Raw genomic sequence first — 26302 nt, forward strand, 5'->3', positions numbered from 1 at the left:
GGTCGATGATCTATGAGATGCTAAGAGAACAGGTGTCATGTAGATAGCTTAGATCTCTGCATGCATGTGTACATTTGGATCGGTTTACTAAAGATTGGTTACAATGTTGTTTTACCCCATCTGGGCTGCTATAACAGAATACCATAGGCTGAGTGACTTCTAAACAACAGAAATTTATTTCTCACAGGTCTGGAGACTGGGACACCTGAGATCAAGGTGCTGGCAGATTCGGTGTCTGGTGAGGACCCACTCACTGTCTTCTTGCTGTATCCTCATGTGGCGGAAGGGACAAGGGAGCTCCCTGGATGCTCTTTTATAAGGGCACTAATCCCATTCATGAGGGCTCCACCTGCATGACATAATCATCTCCCAGAGGCCCCACCTCCTAATACCATCACATTAGGGATTAGGTTTCAACATATGAACTTTGTGAGGGACACAAATATTTAGTCTAGAGCAAAGAGTTTTAGGCATAGCTCATAAGTACAGAGGTCATCACAGTTTACCAACCTCTTTCCTTTTCATTATCTCATTTGACACTGTGATGATGTGGTGATGCTGGTACTGTTTTCCTCTGTTTTACAGATGGAGCTCAGAAAGTTCAAGCAGCAGGTCCATAGTCACAATCTAGTTAGGTGGTTGGACTGAGAATTCAGTGCATGTCCATTGCTTTCTCTTATAAGTGCTGGGGTCTTTGAGGGTAGTTCGTTAATGACACCCCCTTCCCTGTTCAGATAAGAAAGTGGATGGAACATCAAGATTGGGGGGCATGGCTTTTATCCTTGGGTAAGTGAGCTTACTAAAATTAAACCCTAGTATTAGACTGACTTAACAACCCTGTCCTAGCAGCTGGGGTGGGACAGGGCACTGGGTCCATCTGTTGGGGGGGGTTTTGCCCAGGTTAGTCTTAGGACATGGAGGAGCAGAGAGTTCATGCTTCAGCAGGGAGGCTCGCTCTCAAGGTGAAGGCTGGAGGAATTAACTTGAGTTTGCCTGGTTGATTTCTCCATAGTTGCCGTTTGGATAAGTCATTTCAGCCTCCCAGCAGGATTGAGGAAAGGGGCAGAAAGAGGCCACTTACAAAGTTCCTCCACATGGAAGGAACCAGGAAACATTGGGAGGTACATTAATCATGTTCCTTCCTTAACAGTGGAAATATCAAGAGTAAGAAACAAGTGTTCCCACATAACAGTACGAATCACTGAAAATGCTAGACACACTGTCAGTGCTAGATTGTTGCAAAGAAAAAGTTTATCATGCCTGACTAGAAGGTTATGAATCCTTTGGAACTTAGGCTAGAATACAGCTGAGGAAGGGGACACACTTTCCCTCAGTGCCGTTGAAAACAATCTTTAAATTTCCTCTCTGAGCATCTACCTAGTAAAGAATGCGGCAGAGAGTCAGGTAAAAATTTCTACCTGATTAAATGTGTTAGGAAGTTAAACAAGAGCTTTCCTGTAATTAGGAGGAAGTAATTATAGAAAACAATGGCTTTTTAATTTGAAATACAAAGCTACAAAATATGAGAAAATTCTTAGAGAGTTTTTTGTTTTTTTAAAAAAATTATTATTTATTTGTTTATTTATTTGGCTGTGTTGGGTCTTCGTTTCTGTGCAAGGGCTTTCTCTAGTTGCGGCAAGCGGGGGCCACTCTTCATCGAGGTGCGCGGGCCTCTCACCGTCGCGGCCTCTCTTGTTGCGGAGCACAGGCTCCAGACACGCAGGCTCAGTAGTTGTGGCTCACGGGCCTAGTTGCTCCGCGGCATGTGGGATCTTCCCAGACCAGGGCTCGAACCGGTATCCCCTGCATTAGCAGGCAGATTCTCAACCACTGCGCCAGCAGGGAAGCCTAGAGAGGAGTTTTTGATGGGAAGCTTGTCCAAAGTTTCAGAACTCTATCTCAGCTTGAGAAGTTTGTCCTGAAGACAAATTTTAAAATAATGTGGAAAGAAACATTCTATGCCTAGGAATATATTAGGTGAAATTTAACTAATACTATTTGAAAAATACCAAACTGTTCCTGGGTGTTTATGCCTTTAAAAAATCAGCTTTATTGAGGTGTAATTTACATACTACAAAATTTACCAGTTTTAAGTGTATAATTTTATGGGTTTTAACCAAGGTAAATAGCTATGTAATCACTAGTAATAATTGTTAGTTAGAAAACTATCAAATTCTTTATAGAGCCATTTTTGCCTTTCATAAATCTTCAAGGAATTGTTTGTTGTTCTGTAGGATTTACTACGTTTCGCTGATTTCATATAGAATTAGATGTTTTATTAAGGGAGGGAGCCATTGAAAATTTCCCTTGCAGTCTGCATGCACTTTTAAGTTGAAGCCATAAAGGAAGGGAGGCACAGTCTGCTGCAAAGGAAAGTTATTTGAAAGGGGAGAAAAAAGATTCACTTGATTACAAAATTTATAAACCTAAATTCATGAAGTAGCTGGAGATACTGGAGCAGACATTGCTGTATTCAGCTCTGGAATGCTGCTACCCACTCTCCACCAACATTCTCTCAGGATTTACGTAACACTTTACAGTTAGAAAGTGCTTTCACAACCAGTTTACAGTTTAGAAAGTGCTATCGCATCCATTAACTTATTTAATCTCTTCCTGCTTGCCCTGAAGCTAAACAGGCCCTCGGATGAATTCACTCAGAGTTGGATCGTAAAAATATTCATCTCTGTTTGCCTGCATGTCCCTTGCCAAACATGGCTCTCTTAATGGCAAGGTGGACGGCTCTACTGCCATTAGGCTGGAGATTAATCAGTTACTATCCATCATTCTGTGGGTTCTGTCTCCAGAGAACACTGGGTGTCAGGCCTGATGAACTAGGGATTCTGATCCAACGATAATTGAGAACTCCAGTCTCCATAGCTAAGTCCCTGCTGCTCTGGCTGGGTTTTGAGGATGTGTAAAAGAGCAATGCAGGAGAAGGACCCAGAGTGAGTTTCGAGAAAAGAGTCTTTTGCTAAAGCCTAACTGTAGGGCTGAGGGAGAGTCCTTAGGTGGGTAAAGGGTGGAAGTTAATACCCCTCCCCATCTTCAAGGGTATACTCTGCAGGCCCAGGACACAAAAAGAGACGGACCTAAGGCTGAGTGATGCCATTCCTCATGGCAACGCCCAGGTTCCTGGCTCCCAGGTGAAACCAGCTTACTACGATGAAGGCCCCTTGGGGGCAGTGATTTAGGAATCAGGGAACCTGGATCCCAGTGCCAATTCTGGCAAGTAGTTGCTATTCACCCTTGAACAAGCCTCTTGCCTTCTCTGACCTTCAATTGTATCATCTGTAAAAGGAGAAGAGTTGATGATGTGATTGCTGAGTGTCTTCTAGAACCGGAATTCTAGGATTCTGTGGAAGGAGACCTAAGGGGTGGGGATGTCGTGTTTTTTTAAGATTTATTTATTAATTGATTGATTGCTATGTTGGGTCTTCGTTTCTGCGCGAGGGCTTTCTCTAGTTGCGGCGAGCAGGGGCCACTCTTCATCGCGGTGCGCGGGCCTCTCACTATCGCGGCCTCTCTTGTTGCGGAGCACAGGCTCCAGACACGCAGGCTCAGTAGTTGAGGCTCACGGGCCCAGTTGCTCCGCGGCATGTGGGATCTTCCCAGACCAGGGCTCGAACCCGTGTCCCCTGCATTAGCAGGCAGATTCTCAACCACTGCGCCACCAGGGAAGCCCCAGGGGTGAGGATATCTAAAAGTAGCTGCAAGGTGGGCTGAGTGGTGGGCTGAAGAAGAGGGAGGCTGTGTGTCTATTCTGTAGACGTAGAAATCTCATTAAAGCAGGACCCCCAGCTCCTTCTTACCTCTCAGTGACTCCGCTCAGCTCTCTTTCTCCATTCTTCCTCTCCTTGGAACCTCATGGATCCCCCAAATTGAGAGAGATTGCTCCATTTTGTAATATAACAGGTCAGTATAGGTGGCGAAGGCTTTGGAGCAGGCAGATGTTAACTCAGATACTGGCCCCAAACTTCATTCTCTTGGCAAACAGCTTCTCCTTTCTGATCCATATCTGTGAAGAAGGATAACGCTCCCCATGTCACAGAGCTGTTGGGAAGATCAGACTAGATGGCATGTGTAAACACAAACGCAAACATAATGTGGTCCTTGGGGAAATGGCTGATTCTGGGGAAGGGAATAGACAAGGTGAACCTGGAGCATCTTGGAGTGTCAGAAAGTAAGGAAGTGCTAAAAAAGAAAATCCACAGTGATGGGAGTATGCCAAAGGGATACAGCAGCCAACTGAAAAAGCTCCAGATGACCAAAGCTGGAGCATCAAGATAAATAAAGTAGTATTGGATTATCACCCAAAGCATGAAATAAATATCCATGAGTCCATGGTGATATAAACACATGATTGACTAAATAAATGAGGGAGAAAAGGTAAATCTTGCCTACAGAAGAATTCGAATATTTTATGTATCAATAGATCTTCCATCCTCAAGAAGGTAGAGCACAACTCCCCACTCCTCAAGAGCGGACAGCTCACAATGACTTCTGAAGGATGGCAGAATATGCCACCCCAAAATGTGCCATTTTGGCATAAGGATTATTCTGAGCTGAAGGCAATTGAGAATAAGCAGACACAAGAAAAGCTCTCTGACCTCTCTCTATTTGTAGAAAAGCAGTGCATAAATTTGTAAAGATGTCTCCATTCCCCTCTCTACCAGGAAGGACAGAGTTAATCGTAGGAGACGACTCTAGTCTCAGCCCCAAGATAGCACCAGGGAAATCTACATAACAAACTATATTAACTAGCCCTTATCTTCCATTAGTTCCCCCATATATTTGCGTTGCCACCATTTGCCCTCCCTAGAAACTCAAAATCCTTTTCCTCTGTCCTGTCACTTCTCTACAAAATTCATTGTTTTGTTAAAATGCTTTAAAGCCCATGTTCTAATCACCCCTTTGAGTTATTCATCGCTGAGTACTCCCACTTGTATGCACGATGCACATGTTAATAAACTTCTTTGTTTTTCTCTTGTTAATCTGTCTTTTGTAAGTCTAATTTGCAGGGCCTCAGCCAATGAAGCTAAGATGGGTAGAGATTTTTCTCCCCTAAACTTCCTTCTAAAGGGTACAGTATGGAAATGTGCAGATGGGGAATGAATAATTTTGCAGTGGAGAAATCTAACAAACATGACCCCTTGGCCAGGTGATCAAGGTCAACATCAACAGTGATAAGTCATGTTGGTAGTGTGTACCCGCCCCGGTTATGGTGTCATGATCTCTGGGATCTTATTCCCTAAAACCCATAAGCCCAGCCTAATCATGAGGAAAACATCAGACAAATTCCAGCTGAGGGACATTTTACAAAATACCTGACTCCTCAAAACTGGCAAAGTCATCAAAAACAAGGAGAATCCGAGAAACCATCACAGCCAACAGGAGTCTAAGGAGACATGACAGCTAAATGTGTTGTGGTGTCCTGGATGAGATCTTGGGACAGAAAAAGAAGATCATTAAAAGCTAAGGACATCTGAACAAAGTTTGGTTCATTAATTGTGACAAATATACCACACTAATGTAAGATAATAATAGGGGAAACTGCATACACGGTATATGGGGACTCCTGTACTATCATTGCAATTTTCCTATAAATTTAAAACTATTCTAAAATTAAAAGTTTATTTAAAAATTCAGCAGACTACGTTCATTCAGTAAAGGGACAAACAGTTCTGCACACTTTCTTAGGATCTCCTTGTATTCTAAAATAATATTCATTATGAAGTTTATAATTTTGAAAGGTAACATTAATTTTCAGCTACTTAATTTCAGAGGGCAGGGATGAATGTAATACGTTTTGAAAGACACTGAAGACATCTTCGGTTCTGCCTGTGGTTAAAAAGTCATTGGCATTTACAATATCCAGGACATGGAAGCAACCTAAATGTCCATTGACAGAGGAATGGATAAAGAAGATGTGGTACATATATACAATGGAATACTACTCAGCCATAAAAAAGAATGAAATCATGCCATTTGCAGTGACATGGATTGACCTGGAGCTTGTCATACTGAGTGAAGTAAGTCAGACAGAGAAAGACAAATATCACATGATATCGCTTATATGTGGAATCTAAAAAAATGGTACAAATGAACCTACTTACAGAACAGAAATAAAGTCACAGGTGTAGAAAACAAACTTATGGTTACCAAGGGGGAAGAGGGGGAGCGAAAGGGATAAATTGGGAGATTGGGATTAACCTATACACACTACTGTATATAAAATAGATAACTAATAAAAACCTACTGTATAGCACAGGAAACTCTACTCAATACTCTGTAATGATCTATATGGGAATAGAATCTAAAAAATGGAAAGATGTATATATATAACTGATTCACTTTGCTGTACAGCAGAAACTAACACAAGGTTGTAAATCAACTATACTCCAATAAAAATTAATTAAAAAAAAAGTCACTGGCATTCGACATAATGTTGGCTATAACAGTTGTAAGCCCAGACTTAGCCATTAGACAAAGCTAGCTTGAAACCTTATCTACTATCTGTGTGGCTTTGGGCAAATAAACTCACCTCTCAGGGCCTCGATTTCTCCATCAGCAAGATGGGAATAAGGTACCTGCTTTGCATTCAACACTTTTGTGAATATTAAATGAGATAAAGCACATGAAGCATCTTGCAAAAGCTGTAAAGCTCCTGGTCCCCGGTATGTGCTCCACAAATGAAAACTACCAAGGTAGTCATGCCCAAGTCACTGCCGTCCCCTTCACGAGCACACACATCACTTGAGGGTCTTAATAAAGTGCCAGTTCTGGTTCAGCAGGTCAGTGGGGTGTAGACTCCGCATGTCTCACAAGCTCCGAGGTGATGCCCATGATACTGGTCCAGGGACCCCATGATGTCTAGTGAGGATCCAGTCTGTGGACCTGACCCTGACCAAGACCACTTGTGTTGGGGCAAGTGACCTTCCTCGCTGAGGGTTACTCTCCTGTCTGTAAAATAAAAGAAATGAAAAAATAAAAACAAAACACTTTCCTTTTCAAGAGCAATGGGTTTGCCTCTCAATGTGACAAAACCGGTCTACCTTGGTGCTATCTGGCTGCTGCCGCTGTACCCCCAGGCCCTGGAGGCCCAGACAGCATCGACGGTGCCTGCTCGCTCCATCAGTTTCCCAGGAGATGACCCTGCCTGCAGCCTCCCTGACTGCTTAAGGTTTGTAAAGATCATAGCGGGGACCTCTACAAGGCTCAAGGGGGCGGGGGCGGGGAGCGGAAATCCCTCATTTTACAGATAACACGAAATGAAACAAACTGCATTATTTCCATCTGAATTCCCTTCCTCATGGCTCAGTTTTGACACGCAGGAAATAAATTGCCATCACCCCCACCCCAAACCAGCTGCTTCCAGTCAGAGCAAATGGATCATGATTTAATGAAGACAGCCATCTGCTACAGGGTAAAAATCCTAATTAACCAATATGTGAATCAGAACAGGATTAACCATCAAGTCATCAGAGTTCTGTAACTGCTGAACGGAACGGGGAGTCATGACCACGTGGAACAGCCTTCCTGTAAGCAAACACGAGACTGAGAAGGGAAACCCATCCCTCACCTGGGATGCTGCAGCCCTGGCAGGAGGGGTCAGATTCTGCGGCATTAATCGAATTAAACAGCCGCTTCCAGAGAAATCTTGGTGTCCTGAGTAAGGAACATCCCTCCTATTTATTGGACACATCACAGTTTGCCAAATGCTTTCACACCAGGGGTACCTTGAACCCTCTGCCACTCGCTGCATGGGTAGGGCTGGTGGTCACAGCCACGGGGTTAGTGACTCACTCAGGAGCTCACAGCCAGAAAAGAGCCAAGTCAAGTCCCGAATCCAGGTCATTGGCCTCCAGATCCTGCCATGGCAACTACCTCCTCCTTAGTGAGTATCCCCAAGGTGTTGTGTCACCCTAAATTATTGAGAGACTCTAATTACCAGAGGCTCCAGGCTCTCTGCAGGGTCAGATGCACTCTGCCTCTTTCACATGTTGGAGGGGAGACCCTAACGCCCCGAAAAGCTGCTTGAAGTTCTTCTCAGTACAACATTATAGATGGATTGAGGGGGTAGTGGGGGACGAGCTGGCTGGGAGACCGTGTCCATGTTTTCACAGCTGTACCGGCAGATCCTGTAGTTCTGTGCCTTGTACATAGCAGATACTCAATAAATAGTTGTAGAATGGGTAAGAGAATAAATGAATGACCTTGGCAAGTCCTTGCATCTCTCTTAGTTTAGCCCTGGAGCTCTAGGGAAATATTAAGTTGCTCTCTCTTGCCTATAACACAAAGCCCTCTGTATATTATGTGTTTATCAAAAGTCTTTTTAAGAAGACAAGTTGTCTCACCAGATGATGCCCCCCCCTCCCCCCCCGCCAAGGCACAGACAAAGGAGCAGAAAGCTTTTGGCTCTATTGCTTGTCAGCTTGGAATTGTCCTACACTAGCCACATTGCTAGATGCAGACAGGAGCTCATCCTCATCTCAGCTTCCATTTTCTTTGTTACTACAAGGAAGAGCATCTTCTCATAGGCCTCCCTACTGATTGTGTCCTTTTTTCTTTTGGAAATTGTGTCTTTTACTCATTTTACTACAGAAAGCTCAATGTTTTTCGTACTAATGGGTATCAATTCTTTACAGAATAAAGACAGTAACTCTTTGCTGCAAATATTTTTCCTACTTGCTTTTCTCCCTCCTTGCCCACATGCCATGTGTAGAAATTTTACTTAGCTTCTTTATTTGCTGTTGCTTCTCCAGCCCCTAGCACGGTCCCTGCTCATAGAAAGCCCTCAGGCAATCCATGTTTAATGAGTGTTCAAACTCACGAATAAGTGGCACTTGTAAAGTTCCTTTGGGCACCTGCCACACGTGCCGAGTGTCTTCGTGACACTACCTCATGAATACTCACAACAAACAATGACGGTAATGATGACTCATGTCATTCACCCACAAGGAAACTGAGGCTCAGAGATGTCAGGGACTTGACTGCAGTTTCTTGGACCTTCAGTTTATGATGGTACGACATGTCCTTACCTTGTTTTGAGCCTTCTTTTTCAGATGAGGACACTGAGACCCAGGGAGAGCCCCAAGGTCATACCGTCAACCTGCTCTCAGGCAGACTCATGTTGCGCATGGAACCAGGATGCTTTAGGGACGCCAAGACCTTTATCTCTCTCCAGCTGGGCTTCTAGTGGGCAGGTCTTGCTAGCGATTGGTTCTCAGAAAGTAAACGTTGGTCTGAGCCAATTTGAACTTGTTATACAGTTTGATACAACACCACTAGACATGCCTATGGCAACTTTCTGCTTTTACAAAGCACCCTTACTTTACTGTCTTGGCCCCGTTAGTTCGTCATCCTTGAACGTAATAAAGTCTAAGGCAATTGATGACAAAGCACCTGTGGGACTGTTTAAATGACCAGGATTCTCATCTATGTGTACAAAAGGAGAAGAAATTACTGACCTTGGGAGTTCTATGTCCTCTGTTGTGATGGTTAATTTTACATGTCAACTTGACTAGGCCACAGAATGCCCAGATATTTGGTCACACGTGATTCTGGGTGTGTCTGTGAGGGTATTTCTGGATGAGATTAGCATTTGTATCTGTAGACTGAATAAAGCAGATTTCCCTCTCCAATGTGGGTGGGGGTCAGCTAATCCGCTGAGGACCTGAGAAGAATAAAAAGGCTGAGTAAGAGGAAACTCCTCCTTCCTGACTGCTTGAGCTGGGACTCTGTCTTCTCCTGCCTTCAGACTAGAACTAAATAATTGGCTGTTCTTGAGCCATGAGCCTGCCAGCTTTCAGACTGAACTACACATCGAATTGGTTCTACTCTGCAAAACCCTGACTAACACATCTGTATAAGGAGACGGTGACTCTCCAGCATCCACTAGGGGGACATATGCTTCCCAAGTGACAGCTGCCTCCCTGTGCCCAGTGCTTGCTGCTTATAAAGTGCTTCCACAGATCTCCAGTTTAATTTCCACAAAAACCTTGGGAAGGAGGACCTGGTATTTTCCCATTTACAAATGGGAAAGTTGAGGCCCCCAAAGGCTGTGATTTGCTCCTGACCCCCAGTTTCCTGACTACAGTTCCAGGGCTCTTCTCGTTTGGGGTTTGGCCAGGTTTGTTGGCCTTACTCAGGTGTGGAGAACAGAGCCAGGTTGAGGTTCCTGGTTAGGAAGCCATCCCAAGACCTGGGACTTAGAAGCAGGGTTCTGGGCTTTATCCAATGGATCCAGTTCAGCAGGATAGAAAGTTGGGAGGCTGGGACCAGAGGGATGTGGAATTGCTGGGTCCTAGGGGATTCAGGGGTTCGAGGGTTCTGGGTGACAACATAGTTCGGGATGTGGCTGAACTGGGATGCCAAGATGGACAGGAGTGAAGACCGTGCAGATCGGCATGTGTGATGCATAGACAGATGATTGCAGCAGGAAGGGAGGATGATTGCAGCAGGAAGGGGGGATGATTGCAGCAGGAAGGGGGAAGACATAGGGAGAGGTGGAGACTGTAGCAAATGAGAGTGCGTGCAAGCTTAAAGGCCTTCACCTTCTGTTAGGAGCTGAATGTTTCTGTCCCCCCAAATTCATACGTCCAAGCCCTAACCTCCAGTGTGGTTGTATTTGAGATGGGGCACTGAGGAAGTAATTAAAATCACATGAGTGGGGCTCTAATCCGATAGGAGTAGTGTCCTGGTAAGAAGAGACACCAGAGAGTTCTTTCTCTCCCCATTTGCCCCCTTCCCTCACTTTCCTCCGTGTGCATACAGAGAAAAGGCCATGTGAGCACACAGCAAGAAGGGAGCCATCTGCAAACCGGGAAGAGAGCCCTCACCAGGAGCTGACCATGTTGGTACCTTGGTCTGGGACTTCCAGTCTCCAGAACTGTGAGAAGATAAATACCTGTTCTTTAAACCACCCAGTTTATGGTATTTGTTATGGATGCAAAATTGAGTATCACACATTCCTTCTTTAAAACGAACATATAAATGTGTACAGGCTGATTCAGCCTGTGGCCCCTCTAGTTTGCAATCTGTTAGTCAAAGTCATTCATGGTGGAATTCAGGTGCTCAAGTTCTCCATTAATAAAAGAATATCCAGGAGCTTGGGAGATGGTTAGCAGGAGGGAAAGGCCATGGAACCATGGAGCCTGAGGATGTGATTCTTAAAAAGGTTTGTATGTGAAGTTGGTCTAGAGGGGGCTGCGGGGACTGAGAAGGATGCTCAGCCTGTCTCTGATCGTGACGTGAGAACAAGCAGCCTTCATTGGAGGGGCCTGTCCGGGAAGTGGTACCTGGGGGAGAGCCTGGCCTCAGGGTGGGATGCAGAGGGTGGGCTGACAGCTTCAGGGTAGATGGAAATTCTGTTCCACAGGAGGGGGTTCCAGAGAGCATGGGGGAGAGGAATGGGGAGGTAAGGGGAGCAGAGGAAATTTGGGTCAGGGAGCAATATAGGGAGGTGGAGGGGTTTACAGGTGGGATGGTGGCCAAGAAGGGAGGGAAGGGAGAGGTTTGGAGGGCTTACCTACACGCAAGGGGGTTGATCCTGTACCCATGCATCAGAAACACCCCATGAGGGGCAAATTCTAGCCCATCTACTCCCAGAACAGTATCCAAAGCAGAAGGTCACTTTTAGGGCCTGTGCCAGGATTGAGCAGGAGGTGGCATGAGGGATTGAACCCAGAGACAATGCAGGCATCAGACCCCATCTCTGCATCACCGATCAGACTCAGAAAGGCCCATGGTGGTGATAGGGCAGGGGTCTGCAGAAAGTGGCTCGATTCTAAGATGCCTCCTACTCTGGGAGAAAGAGAGTGGGAGAAAGGTTGTCTCCACTGGGGCCCCTGGGAGTAGGGGTGGGGCTGGGTGCCCCAGCTAGGGGGTGGGGCAGGGGGCGGAACCCTGCTGGGCCAGAGGCTGAACGAACTCCAGCAGAGAGCTCTCATTTCATTCCTGCTGACAATGATTTCTGTTTTCATATTTTAATACTAAATTATGAAATACTTAAAACACCTATAAAAAAGTAAAGACAATGTCACAGCGTATTTTCTTTGAAGAAGAATACTGCAGATAGTACCAAACTTTCACCTCCCTCCTCCCAGAAGTTATCTCTGTATTGAAGTTAGCCTAGAGCCCTCCTGCCCATATTTTTACACTTTCACAATTTCAAGATAAATATCAAAACAATTTATAGTAGTATCTTGTATGTTTTTCAAATGTACACACATAGAATCATACTGCATATGCTCTGTGGCAAGTTTTAGAAATACACACAAACACACACACACACACACACACCCCTGCCAGGCCCAGGTGGTTTTTTGCTTTTTGGGGTTTTTTTCATTGAAAACATAGACTTTATTTTTTAGAGCAGTTTTAGGTTCACAGGAAAATTGAGCAGAAAGTAGAGAGTTTCCCTAAGCTTCCTGCTGCGCCCTGCAACCCACGACCTCTCCCACTATGGACAGCAGCACCAGTCCTAGGACCACCCCAGACTCCAAGAGCTGGACATGCACTTGGACTCATCCGTCCTCAGCTATGCGGCCGGTCCAGTGGCCACCCCAGAAGGCATTCAGTTGTTAGTTAAAACCAGAGGCACGTACATTTGTTACAATTGCCGAACCAGGTGGTTTTCGAGGTGAATGTTTCCAATATTTAATGTATGCAAGGACTAGGAGATCCCTGGTGTATAGGGTCCTACCAGCCTCATCACTGTGCCATCAAGACCCCTTGCACACTCTGTCTCCTCCGACATTAGAGGAGCCCCAGTGACTGAAAACACAACACTCGAACCCTGTTCCAGAACGAATGCATTAGGTCACTATGGTTCCCAGTTTGGGGGTACTACTGATGCTATTTCCTCTCCCTGGAACAGCCTTCCTGCCGTCTGCATCTGGTGACCTTGCAAATTAAGGACCATGCCCCCTTCTCATAGATGTCCCTTTCACTGCCACCCTGTCTCGTGAGCAGAACTGAGCCCTCCCGAATATGGGGCACCTGGGATGAATGATAGAGAATGTTGCTTCCTGAGCCCTTGGCATTCTAAGGGCAGGCAGGGGGAATTCCCTGGTGGTCCAGTGGTTAAGATTCCAGGCTTTCACTGCCAGGGGGGCCCTGGTTTGATCCCTGGTAGGGGAACTAAGATCCTGCAAGCTGTGCGGCGTGGCCAAAAAAAAAAAAAAAAAAATGGCAGGCAGGTTCCAAAAAGGCCATACTGGGACTGTTTTCTGGAGGCAGTCAAAGCCACTCCCTCTCAGGAAAATCTGGGCTGACTCCAGTCAGGCATCTGACTCTAATTCCTCCTGCCTTCGGACACTTTGCTGGGATAGAGTCGTCCCAGCAGGATGCCCATCAAGCAAGGTGAGTGACATCTTCCTTTCTTGCTTACCTCCTCCAGCCTCTTCTTAACTGGAGCTGCAGACAGGAACTGACACCAGCTCCTTGACACCCTGTCAGACTCGCTGAGTAAGTGTGGGACAGGCAGGCCCGGTGAAATAATGGTATTTTTAGACGCTGGCTTGTGGAAGCTTTTCTTTCCCCTGGTTGTGATATGTTTCCGATAACCTCTGTTCACTCTAAAGGACTCAACTATGTCTATCTCTGTAGAAAAAGAGGATTTCAGCGTCCAAAGTTACCTTCAAGACCATCTTCTTCCAGACTCCGACATTTCAGGTGAGAGAGGTCCCCCGATGCCACCGTTGCCCTTCCCCTCTCCCCAGTCTCCTTTCCACGTAGTCAAGAATGATCTTTCAAATTCTAAGCTGAGGGGCTTCCCTGGTGGCGCAGTGGTTGAGAGTCTGCCTGCCGATGCAGGGGACACGGGTTCGAGCCCTGGTCTGGGAAGATCCCACATGCCGCGGAGCAGCTGGGCCCGTGAGCCACAACTACTGCGCCTGCGCGTCTGGAGCCTGTGCTCCGCAACAAGAGAGGCCGCGATAGTGAGAGGCCCGCGCACCGCGATGAAGAGTGGCCCCCGCTTGCCGCAACTGGAGAAAGCCCTCGCACAACAACGAAGACCCAACACAGCCAAAAAAAAAAAAAAAAAAAAAATTCTATGAGAACAAAGTTTAAAAAAAAAAACAATTGTAAGCTGAATTCATGACACACCTGCTTAAAGTCCTTCAGAAGTTCCTCCTTGCCATTGGGATATAGTGACACCTCCCCTGCTGGTACCAAAGGCCCTGCGTTACCTGGGCCCTGCAGGGGGCTTCTTCACTATAAGTGTACTTACTAAAATCTTCCAAGCAGGATAGGTGCCTCCAAGCCTCCTCGTGTTTGCTCTTGCTGGTCCTCCCGCCAGCAACTCCATCACTGCGCCTGTCCACTCACCTTCTCGGCCAAGCTTGAAGGACACCTCTTTCTGGAAGGGTTTTCTGACCCCTGCCCACCACCCCACCCCCCGCCCCTGGCCAGCACCCTGGAGGAAGCAGATGCTCGTTCTCCGCGTTCCTGTAGCGTCCCACACGGTCCCTAGGTGGTGCTGGGATTTGACATGTCTGTTTCATGTCTATCTTCCCCTTTCAACTCTGAGCTCCCTAAGGTCAAGGGTTTGGTTTTTCAACTCTAATATCCTTGTGCTTGGGGCATAATTAACACTCAGAAAAAGTTTGTTCCATAAGTGGAATGAATGAATGGATGAACGAATGAATGAATGAATAAAGCCTCTTACCCAAGGTCTTGTATAAGGGAGCACAATAGCAGGATTTCCATTGCCAGTGCGAATCCCACCACCTCGAATGCCTGATTCAAAAATGTGAAGACTCCACTGATAAAGTTAGGCCACTGCATATGCCAGACTGGGGTTGCTCCAATATCTTCAAAATGCATACATGGCTTTTTAGTCCTCACAAGGCTGTCTTACTGCCCCAGCCATTCTGGGAGCTCAGAGGTGGGGCGTGGGCCGCTTCAAATGAGACAGTTAAATAGGGCATTACTTAAAGCCACGTGTCTGGTAACATAAGCCGCTCAGTACACGTAAATCTTTACAAGACAGAAATCTCATTATCTTTAAGAGCTATAGAGCAGAGCGCCCTCTCTCGGTCATCTCTGGAATTGCATAGGGTCACTTTCGTTTTCTGATTCCCCGCACTCTGCCAAGAGTGGAGGTAAATGGTGAATAAGAAAGACATAGACCTCCACCAGTGTGATAGGGAAAGCACTTCAACAATCTATTACAAGGGTGGTGAGTGCTCTTCTAAGTGGAAACTCAGGATGCTAGGAGAACAAGAGTGCAAAGACCTCACCCGTGCTGCGTGGTCAGGAAGGAAGTGAAGCCGATTTCAGTTCACCTAATATTCACCAATTGACTATTATACGCCAGGCGTTGTCATAGTTCTGGGGATACAGAGGGAAGAGACAGAGCATCTTCTCTCAAGCAGTTCAGAGCCTAAAAGGGGAAGGAGGGCAGGAGACTTCAAAGCTATGATAACAGCAATGACAACAAAATAACAGCTATTAGACATTTTGCACGATAGCTGTAACCATTATAATGTTATAAGATTACAATCACAGTAGTCCTGTGCTCAGATGTGGAGCTACGTGATGTCGATATCATTATTTCTTTTGAAGTGTGAGGACTCGGAGCCTCTTGGTTGACCCTGCAGCCCTGCTGTTTCCACTGCATCGTCCCTCTCTCCACCCTGATTAACTATAAAATACAGGAGTTTCTGGTGCACACTCTTCACCACAACCCGGTGTGACCAGTACTCCTGTGACTCTCTTTCTACAGATAAGGGACCCAAGACCCGAATGGTCCTGAGCTTTGCCTCGGGTCCCACAGCTGTAAAGAGGGAGCCGCCCTAGACAAGGTGGTTTGGAAGGAGAACTTTGCAGTCAGACCACCTGCCGTGGGTGACCAGGCATGTGACCTTTGGCCCCATAACATTTTCTCAATTTCTCCATCATCTATCTTATGAGATTGTCTTGAGGAGTCAAGACAATAGCCCTTTCAGAGCCTGGAATATTAAGCGGTCAATGTATGGTATTAATTGTTACCATCGTTATTCTCACCAGCTCTTGGGGGGAACATTTTTTCCCCACTCCTTGTGTTTCCCTGTGAAGGGACTTCCACGAAGGTGAGACTCTTGGTCTCTCCCCCTCACTCATTCACACCTCCTCAGGGAAGGGGGGCAGCCTTTGCCTGACTGGGCGCCTGGGAGAGGGAACCGCGCATGCTGGGCCCCAGCCCTTTCCGGGGCCTCTCTGAGAGCCAGTTGCTGAGACGGCACAGTAGTCTAACTCAGAGGTACAATGATCCAGACGTCTCACAACTGAGCCCCTTGCCTCAACCTCACTTTTCTTAGCCGAGGTTTGAGTCTCCCGTCTGGCTCCTGTGTCTTTTCTCTGTAATGTGTTCTGAACTTGGTGTGGAAAAAAAAAAAAAGAGTCCTATTTACCAACTCCTCCAAACTCCAGCCTTAGGCAAAAGTGAAATCCAGTCCTTTTCCTGCAATTTCTCACTCTGCTTTTGCTGCCTCTATAGGATTTCTTCTCTTTCTGCCTAAAGATCTACGGAAGCCTGGACTTGCACTTAGAGTCACCCCAGAACTCAGGAGCCTGGACAGGTCCTGGGAGGTAACCAGCCCAAGGCCATGAGTCCTCAGGAGATGGGAATTGGGACTAGGGCGGGGCTGGGATCCCAGGAAGATAGCTGGTCAAGGATGGAGACCAACTCACAGACCCTGCCTGGGTCCTTTCCCTCATAGGAGCTGCCTCCTAGCACCTAGGTGGGCTGCAGGCTTTCCTAGGCTTAAGCTGGGGAATGACCTGCCTAGGGGTCGGGTATTCAATCAAGAGAATTAAATCATTAATGATGAGGGGTGCTGGCGGTGAGAATGAATAAGGTGGGAGAAGGAGGTGCCGAGGCCCCCAGGGGCCCAGCCCCTCCAGCCCAGGCCCCTGTGTTCAGGTCAGCCCTGCCTGCTGGGAACAAGAGGAGGCAAGGTCTTCATGGCTATGCTGGCCGCGTTCCTCCAATCCCTCACAGTGAAATCCCTTTATAGAAAGTGAAATGAATCTCTGACTGATTTGAAGCTCTGAGCCCAGGCCTGCCTTGTGCCTCAGGGAGTATGAGGGCAGCACAGATATTATCCTGACAGCAGTCCTCCCGAGGCTGACTCCCACCTATGCCTCGAGTTACACGCCTGGCCCCCTAGGCGCCTGCCCACCGCACAGCAGTCTTGGCCACGATCAGGACTCTGTGTCTTTGCTTACGCTGTTCTCTCTGTCGATAGTGCCTTTCTTCCTGCTTGGCCTGGACAACTTATATTTAACCATCAAGGCTCAATGCAAGTCTCTTTCCGGTGAAAGCATTCTCCAACCTTCCTTTCTCTGAGGTTCTTTTGCCACAGGCCCCACCACTGCCCTATTGCATTACTTCCTGTCCCATAATTCCTTGCCCTGACCCTGAAGGCATTTGAGTTGCAACCCCTGCTGGAGTTCTGCCACAGTGAGCTCTGGGGTGTGTTCAGAGATGTTTCCCCGTATTTGTCGGAGTTCTCCAGAGAAACAGAATCAGCACAATGTATATATAGAGAAAAAGATTTATTATAAAGAATTGGCTCACATGATTATGGGAAATGACAAGTCCCAAGGCCAACAGTCTGTAAACCAGAAATCCAGGAGAAACAATGGTGTATTCCAGTCAGAATGTCAACAGGGTTGAGATCCAGGAAGAGCCAATATTTCAATTCAAGTCTGAAAGCAGGAAAAAAAAAAAAGTCCCATCTCAAAAGCAGGCAGGCAGGAGGACTCCTCTTATTCATGGCAGGGACAGCTATTTTGTTCTACTCAGGCCTTCAACAGATTAGATGAGGCCCACCCACACTGGGGAGAGCAATCTGCTTGACTCAGTCTACTAATTCAAATGGTAATCTCATCCAGAAACACTCTCACACACATACCCAGAATCATGTGTGACCAAATATCTAGACACCCTGTGGCCCAGTCAAATCAACACATAAAATTAACCATCACATTCTCCAAGATCCCCTTCTCCTTATTGTTTAATCAAACACACATCTAGGTATTGTTGTGAAGGGATTCTGCAGATATAATTGAGGTTAGGGATTTCAAAATAGATTATCCTGAATTATCTGTGTGGTTTCAACCTATTCATATGAGCCCTTAAAAGCAGAGAATTTTCTTTGGCTGGAGTCAGAGAGATGCAGCAGAAGGGGAAGTCAGAGAGAGTCCAAGTATGGGAAGGATTTGATAGGCTATTGCTGATTCTGAGATATAGGAGGCCACATGCAAAGCCCAGAGAAGCCTCTAGGAGCAAAGAAGGCCCCCTGTTTATGGTCAACAAGGAAATGGGGACCTCAGTCGTACAAACACAAGGAATGAAATTTTGCCAACGACCTGAATAAGTGCAAAAGCGAATTCTTCCCCAGAGCCTCCATAAGAATGTGGTCCTGCTGACATTTGATTTTAGCCCAGTGCTGGATTTCTGACCTAAAGAAATTGTGAGATAATAAATGCATGCTGTTTTAAGCTGCTAAGTTTGTGGTAATTTGTTATGAGAACAATGGATAATGAATGCAGGGGAGGTCCATGCCTTCCTCATTGCCATACACCCTGCACCCTAACATGGTGCCTGACACACAGTAGGTACCTGCTGCATGTTTGTCAACTGGCTGAATTACAAGGCAACACCCAAGTGACAAAACCTAGCCCTGCTCACCCTTGGAGGGAAGACGTTTTGATTCTATTTCTGCATGTGGGGCTCAGAATAGGAGAAGCTGGTTGACATCAAGTTGATGGACAGCCCAATTTAAATCTCTAGTCAGGAAAACTTGGGCGAATCATTGTTTCCTGCAGAAGATGACACCTCGGTACCTGTGTTCCATAATTTGTGGAGATGGGTTCCAGTTTATTGCATTTCTCATGATAGGAACTGATTTATCTTCACAAGGTCTTCTTTTTCTTTTCCTGATGATGAATGTCTGCAGCTCCGTCAGAAGATGGCAGATGAAACATAAACTGTGGGTTGTTGTGGCAGAAGAGTCCTGACCCTTCAGGATCTAACAGTTTAGGAAGAATGTTTTGATGCCCACAAGTAATTATACTACAAAGCAGAGACGTCATAGGATGAAGAGCAGGGCAAGAAGCCTGGCATAGCAGAAAGCATCGTGGGCTGGGAGCCTGAAAACTTGACGCCTGTACCACTCCTGGTTGCATGAGCTCTGAGCCTCAGTTTCCTTTTTTTTTTTTTTTTTTTAAATTTATTTATTTATTTATTTATTTTTGGCTGTGTTGGGTCTTCGTTTCTGTGCAAGGGCTTTCTCTAGTTGCGGCGAGCGGGGGCCACTCTTCATCGCGGTGCGCGGGCCTCTCACTATCGTGGCCCCTCTCGTTGCGGAGCACAGGCTCCAGACGCGCAGGCTCAGTAGCTGTGGCTCACGGGCCCAGTTGCTCTGTAGCATGTGGGATCTTCCCGGACCAGGGCTCGAACCCGTGTCCCCTGCATTGGCAGGCAGACTCTCAACCACTGCGCCACCAGGGAAGCCCTCAGTTTCCTTTTTAAATGACTCTCTCCTAGTTTCTTCCGGCTCTGGGAATCTGATGATATTTATACCAGAAAGTTCTGACATTGACACTTAGGAGGCCCCAGTGAGGCTCAATCTGACAAGATGGTACCAATTCCTACATTATTTTAGCTAGAAAAGGATATACATATTTCAGAATTTTGCAAAGTTTTAAATTTAAGAATTTTAAAAAATTAATAGATTTTTTTCTAGCACCTCCAAGACCTAAGTAACTGGAAAAGACTCTAGAGATCAACCAGCCCAGTGGTTTTTTAACAAAAACATTTAATGCTGAGAAATGCTTTCATCAAGTTATCACCCAATAGCATTCCCACAGGCACTGAGTAAGACATGCCTAGAGCTCCGTGAAATACATTTTGAAAATCGATGGTCTGGCTTATTTTGAAAACAAAGAAACGGAGTGCTGGAGAGGGTCAGGTGATTTGTACAAGGTGAGTGGCAGTCAGGACTTAGATCCATGTACTTGCCCCCAAGACAGTGTTCAATCCATCACACTCCCCCCCCCGCCCCCCCACACAATTAAGAAGATAAGACTGCTGGGGTGGGAAGCTACTTCACTCTCACCTTCCTTTTCTCTTTATTTACAGGCAGAAAGAGACAGATGAGAATATGGATTAGGTCATTATCCCTCAGCATATGTCGTTGTTAATGTGTGTTCTTCGTAGATTCATTAATCCACTGTTAGGAACTGAAAATGAGTATTTCAGATGCTTAATGTGATATCCTAGATGCTCTGGGAACCAAGTCCCCCTGGAGAGAATGTTGTTTAATCTTTCTAAATGGTCTGTAATGGAAGCTCCGCATCTGGCATAGGGAACACAGTCTATTATAACTTATTGATAAGATTTTTTAGAACAGGTTTCATTAAAAAAAGTGTCCCAAATGACATAACTGAAGCTTATTCTCTATGCCATGGTGATGTTTTGAAATGTAACTTTAAATGGTTCTCCCTTTGTAAAAAATTTCTTAAAAAGAGGATTTTTGACAAAAGTAGCAATGGTCTAATTTTAATACGTATTTTAGCAATACAATTTAAAACATCAATGATGGTTTATATGAAATCTTATATACTTTAGAGTTGTATTGTACCTTAGGTATTACCTAGGTTGCCTCTGTTTTCAGAAGAGAAAATTGGGACCCTGAGAAGGTAAGTGGCTTTTCCAAGATTGTGCTGCAAGTTTGGGGCATAACTGAAACAAAAGTCCAGCTCTCTTGGCATGTGGACCAATGAGCTGTCCCTGAAGCTATGCTTTAGTACACACCCAAGGCAACTCTCAAGTAGTAATCGGAAAAAGGAAATTCTTTATTTATAGGAGGCACATAGGAGAGTGGTTAAGAGCATAGCCTTTGTAATCAGACTCTGTAATCTTGGGCAGGTTACTTACCTCTTTAATTCTCACCTTTCTCACCTATAGAATGAGGATAATAAATGCACCAACAAGGTAGGACTACTGTAGTGTTTAAGTTGTACAAGGCAGGTAAACATAGAATTCTTGGCGTGGTAAATGTTATTTATGACTCTTATTATTATTAACTTGTTGAGTTTTATGTATTGTCAACATGAATGTTTGCAGAGAAACTTGCTTCTCTGCTCCAGTTCATGATAAATTCCTATTTCTTAGCATGTCAAATGCTGGATTTTGTAAAATCTGAGGAAAGCATATATTCCCTTGCCACCCAAGATCAACGTCCTCCTGGTGAATTACTTTCTATGTTTGCTATAGAAGGCTAAAAACTAATTCTAAAGGAGCAGAAGAGTTGGCCAAGTCCCTTCAAGAAACATTTCCTGAGCATCTCCTCTGTTCTGTTAAGCTGTGTAAAATGCAAAGACAGAGAAAAGACATGGTTCCTGGGCTCCAGGGGCCCTAAGATTGTGGAAAAGACAGGCATCTCTAAGTGTCTCTGATGCAGGTGTTAAGGCAAGTGTTCCTCTAGAAGGAAAAATAAAGCAAAGTGGGAGTTGATCTTAACAGAGCGAGAGAGAATTATTCTAATAAGACATATGGAAAGATCTCTGAGAGGTAGGATTTGGCTCAAGTTTTAAAGAGTTGGTAGAACTTCAACAGGTAGGCAGCTTCTTAAGATAACTCCCAATGACCCCACCTTCTGGCAACCACAGCCTTGTGTAATCCTCTTCCCTTAAGTAATTTGCTTCTAATGAATAGAAAACCACAGTGTGGAGGGGAAGTCACTTCCATGATCAGATTACAAAAGATTCTGACTTCTGTTTTGCTGACTCCCTTTACTGATGATTTTGATGAAACATGTTGCCATTCTGGAGAGATCCATGTGGCAAAGAACTGGAGGCAACCTCTGGCCAATAGGCACCTAGTAACTGAGTCCCTGAGCCCAACAACCCTAAAGGAACTGAATCCTGTCAGCAAGCATATAGGTGAGCTTGGAAGTGGACCCTTCCTCAGTTGAGCCTTCAGATTAGACCCCAGTCAGGTCTAACACCTCAATGATAGTCTTGTGAGAGATCCTGAACAAAGGTCCCAGCTAGGCTGTGCTGATTCCTGATCCACAGAAACTGAGATAGTAAATGTGTGATGTATTAAGCTGCTAACTTCGTGTTAATTGGTTATGCAATAGATAACTATTACAAGTGCCTATATGGGCAAAGGACATTACGGCAATGAAATACCCTGAGCAATGGTCCAGGAAGCTATTGCCTTGTCCATCACTTGCCTTATGGGATTGTCTTGATGAGAAGGTGAGGCTAAGGCAATTTGCACTTCCTGGGCAATAGATTTGTGGAATAGCAATCAGACTCATGTGGCTGGACCATAATGCTTGTGGAGAGACACAGCAGGGTGTGAGGTTAGAATGACAGGCTATAGCTAAATTGCGAAGGGCCCTCAATACTCAGCAAAGGACTGTAAACTAGATGGGGAGCCATTGAGGGTCTTGAAGCAGGGAAGTAACTCTAATAGAGTTGCTCTACTGAATATTAATCTGATGCTGTGTGCAGGACAGAATGAAGGGAGACAACTTGGAAATGGCTGCAAAATCCTGGGGAGAAGTGGTAAGGGCCTGAACTCTGACCAAAGAAACAAATGATGTCCCCAAACATACCATAATAGAATTCTCATTTGTGTTGAAAGTTCTCTGAACATTCCTCTGGTTTATGAGGCAGGAACTTTATCAGGCATTTATTTGACATCCAACCCATTTTCATTCCACACGCAGAGGCAAGCTCATATTGGAATTGAAAATAATCACAGGCTTGACTTTGGGGAAATGGAAGGAAATGTACCCAAGATGGGAAAAGGGGGTGGTAGGGCTGACTATTTTTCAGCTTTCCAGAGAAGACCAATTTATAAACCTTAATAAGAGTGCCAGAGTTCCATGCTATGTCTTCTTTGCCTTCCAATGTCCTGGTTCTCAATCTAAGGACCCCAGATGCCTAGGGGCCCTTGAAGGAGGATTTAATGGTGTTCAAATCTATCCCAATATTTCAGAAAACACATAGATATCCTGGTAGTTACTCACAATAAAGCAACCCAGCTAAGAAGGAATGCCAACTCACTTTGGTTGAGGCTATAAATATAAACAGTGCAGCGTGGCAGTTCTGGGTGGCCAATTAGAATTCCTATATACTTTTTTTGGTAATAATTTAATTTTTTTCCTCAGAAATAATCCATTTATTAACAAACAATCTTAAATCCCATTGTAGATATTATATGCCATATTCTTTGTCCAGCTTTATTGAGGTAGAATTGGCATATAACATTGTATAAAACATGTTGGTTTGATACGTTTATATGATTACCAACATATCATCAGTTAACATCATATAATTACCATCATGTCACATAACTATCATTTCTTTTTGTGGTGATAACATTTAAAATCTACTCTCTTAGCAACTTTCAAGTATATAATACAGTACTGTTAACTATAATCGCCATGCTGTATATTAGATCCCCAGAACTTATTCATCTTGTAACTGGAAGTTTATATCCTTGAATAAAATCTCCCCATTTATCCCACTGCCAGCCTGTGGGAACCAACACTCTACCTTCCTATATACTTTTAATTAACGAAAGTGGGAAAACTAATTAACACTTCAGAATTGGAGGATATTTGGTGGTAGTAGCCTAATGTGATGGTCAATAGCAGGATAAAATTCTGGCTGTGTTGCTTATCAGTTGTGTGATACTGCATGATTCCTCAGTGAGATGCTTTTTTTTTTTTTCACCAGCAAGCGAGGGCCAATAACTGCTGCCTTTTAGAATTGTTATTTGGGATTAAAAGCAATAATATATGCAAGTTTCCTGGCACTCCATAAATGGTAGCTATTTTTAAAACAATTGAATAAAATATAAAATATTCTGGCAAAAGGAGACTGGAATAAAAGAAGCTGTCTATGGTTCTGAAAGGTCAATCACCCCATTTTTGCCTCTTCATGCCAGGGGCACTGGTTCAGCTGTCTTACTTTCTCTCACGGACTCTTTCTTCAGCCTCTCAGCCAGGTTTTCTTATAGTTTTCTCACCTTGGTATAATCCTCCCTCTATCCTTTTGCTGGAGTGACCTCTTAAGTTCATGGATCTAGTCATCTCATGCCCTTGGCAAACCCCTTCCAGAGCATACAAGACTCTTCAAAATAGAGTAGCTTCCTGCCTGTCCATCAGCATCTCTCCTTAATTCCCATCATGTCCTCTGTGTCCTAATCTCATTGAACCTCTCATCATTTGTTTCCCAGATCTGACCCTTTAATACCTCTATGCCTTTGTTCACGCTGTTCCCTCTGCTTATAATACTTTCCCTCCTTCATTTGGCAACCTCCAACTCATTCTCAAATGTCAATTCAAATTTGACCTTTTCTGTGTTCATTTTCTCCACCCCTCAAAGAGATGTGGCTCTTCTTTCATCTGCCACCTTCATCAGACTTGATCATATTTCCATGATAGCGCTTATCTTCTAACAGTTCTATCTCCTGCAACAGAATAGGAACTCTTTGAAGGTCAAAGTTGATGTTTTATTTACCTTTGTGTCCCCAGCACAGGATGGTATTTAGTACTGATCAATGAATGAATAAGTGAAGTTGCCTCTTCCCCTGGCCCAGCCCTACTTTTGCCCATTGGAGCCCAATACATTCTTCCTGGCTTCTTCAGTATCTCCAAATAAATTGGCCTCTTTGTGAGCACTTAGAATTGTATTTTGGCTCATGGCATACCCACTTACTTTAGGTACAGGTTTTATCTCCAATACGTGATTTTTTTATACTATGTTTTGTTTAATAAATGTGTGTAAAAAATAAGAAAGTAATTTACAACCAACTTCTAATAGAAGCACACATGGATTTAGACCTGGGGTACTATCACTTCACAGGTGAGAAAACAGAAATCAGAAGAGAAATGGTTCTCCCAAGTAGCACAGTGGTGGGTGGCAGAGATAGGATTAGGACCCAGGTGTCCTTTCTCCAGGCTCCTACTGTCCACTTTCACCAGGCTTGCAGAACACAGAATTGATGCCTTGGCTTAACTGTTTGTACTATCTTAATTATAATTTTTTTTTTTTAATTTTTGGCTGTGTTGGGTCTTCGTTTCTGTGCGAGGGCTTTCTCTAGTTGCGGCAAGCGGGTCCACTCTTCATCGTGGTGCGCGGGCCTCTGACTATCGCAGCCTCTCTTGTTGCGGAGCACAGGCTCCAGACGCGTAGGCTCAGTAGTTGTGGCTCACGGGCTTAGTTGCTCCGCGGCATGTGGGATCTTCCCAGACCAGGGCTCGAACCCGTGTCCCCTGCATTGGCAGGCGGATTCCCAACCACTGCGCCACCAGGGAAGCCCTTAATTATAATTTTATTATTATTAACAGCATTTAAAAATTATGTAACATAGATAGCTAATGGGAAGCAGCCGCATAGCACAGGGAGATCAGCTCTGTGCTTTGTGATCACCTAGAGGGGTGGGATAGGGAGGGAGACGCAAGAGGGAGGGGATATGGGGGTATGTGTATGCATATAACTTATTCACTTTGTTATATAGCAGAAACTAACACAAGAATGTAAAGCAATTATGCTCCAATAAAGATGTTAAAAAAAATAAAAATAAAAATAAGTAAAGTAAAAAAAAAAAATTATGTATCTTTTCAGAACCAATGACAGGGCTCCTGGATAGCAATGTTTCTTTCAGCTGAAATTCAACACCAGGAGTCAATACGGCTTGTTGTCTTTGAAAGGACGCATGATTAATGAGAGAGCCAATTATGCTGACGTAGGTGGACACGTATGCAGTATACGAACAATCACAACAAAGACCAATGGGCACAACAGAACAAAACAAACAACATGCTTGGAACAGGCTTGGAAAAGAACACAGGATTTGAGGTCAGAAGATCCATGCTCAGGCTTCATTCTGCCAATTCCAAGGTGTGTGACCAGAGGCCAGCACTTAACTTCCCCAAGCCTGATTCCAAATGTGAAAACTTGTAATGAAAAGCTCATTGTCTGACTATACCAGAGTGAGGACATTTAGTAGATGCTATTTACGACATAATGCCTGAAAGATACAAGACAATTATCGGTGTAAGGTGCTGTGCAAAAACAGTTGAATTAAAGAACAAAACTCATCAGCCTTTCCCCACAGACCTGCAGACAGAGATCCCATCCTCCCTGCTAGGGTCCAAATAAGAAATGTATGTTTGTTCTTAACTGGTCTCTCTAAATCCCCGCAGGAAGCTCCACCATTATACCCTCTCAATTTCACTCCTATGTGGTCCCTCCTATTATGACACCCACTCTCCTGCCCGGG

This window comes from Balaenoptera musculus, chromosome 2, assembly GCF_009873245.2.
Source record: "Balaenoptera musculus isolate JJ_BM4_2016_0621 chromosome 2, mBalMus1.pri.v3, whole genome shotgun sequence".
In the NCBI taxonomy this organism is placed as follows: Eukaryota; Metazoa; Chordata; class Mammalia; order Artiodactyla; family Balaenopteridae; genus Balaenoptera; species Balaenoptera musculus.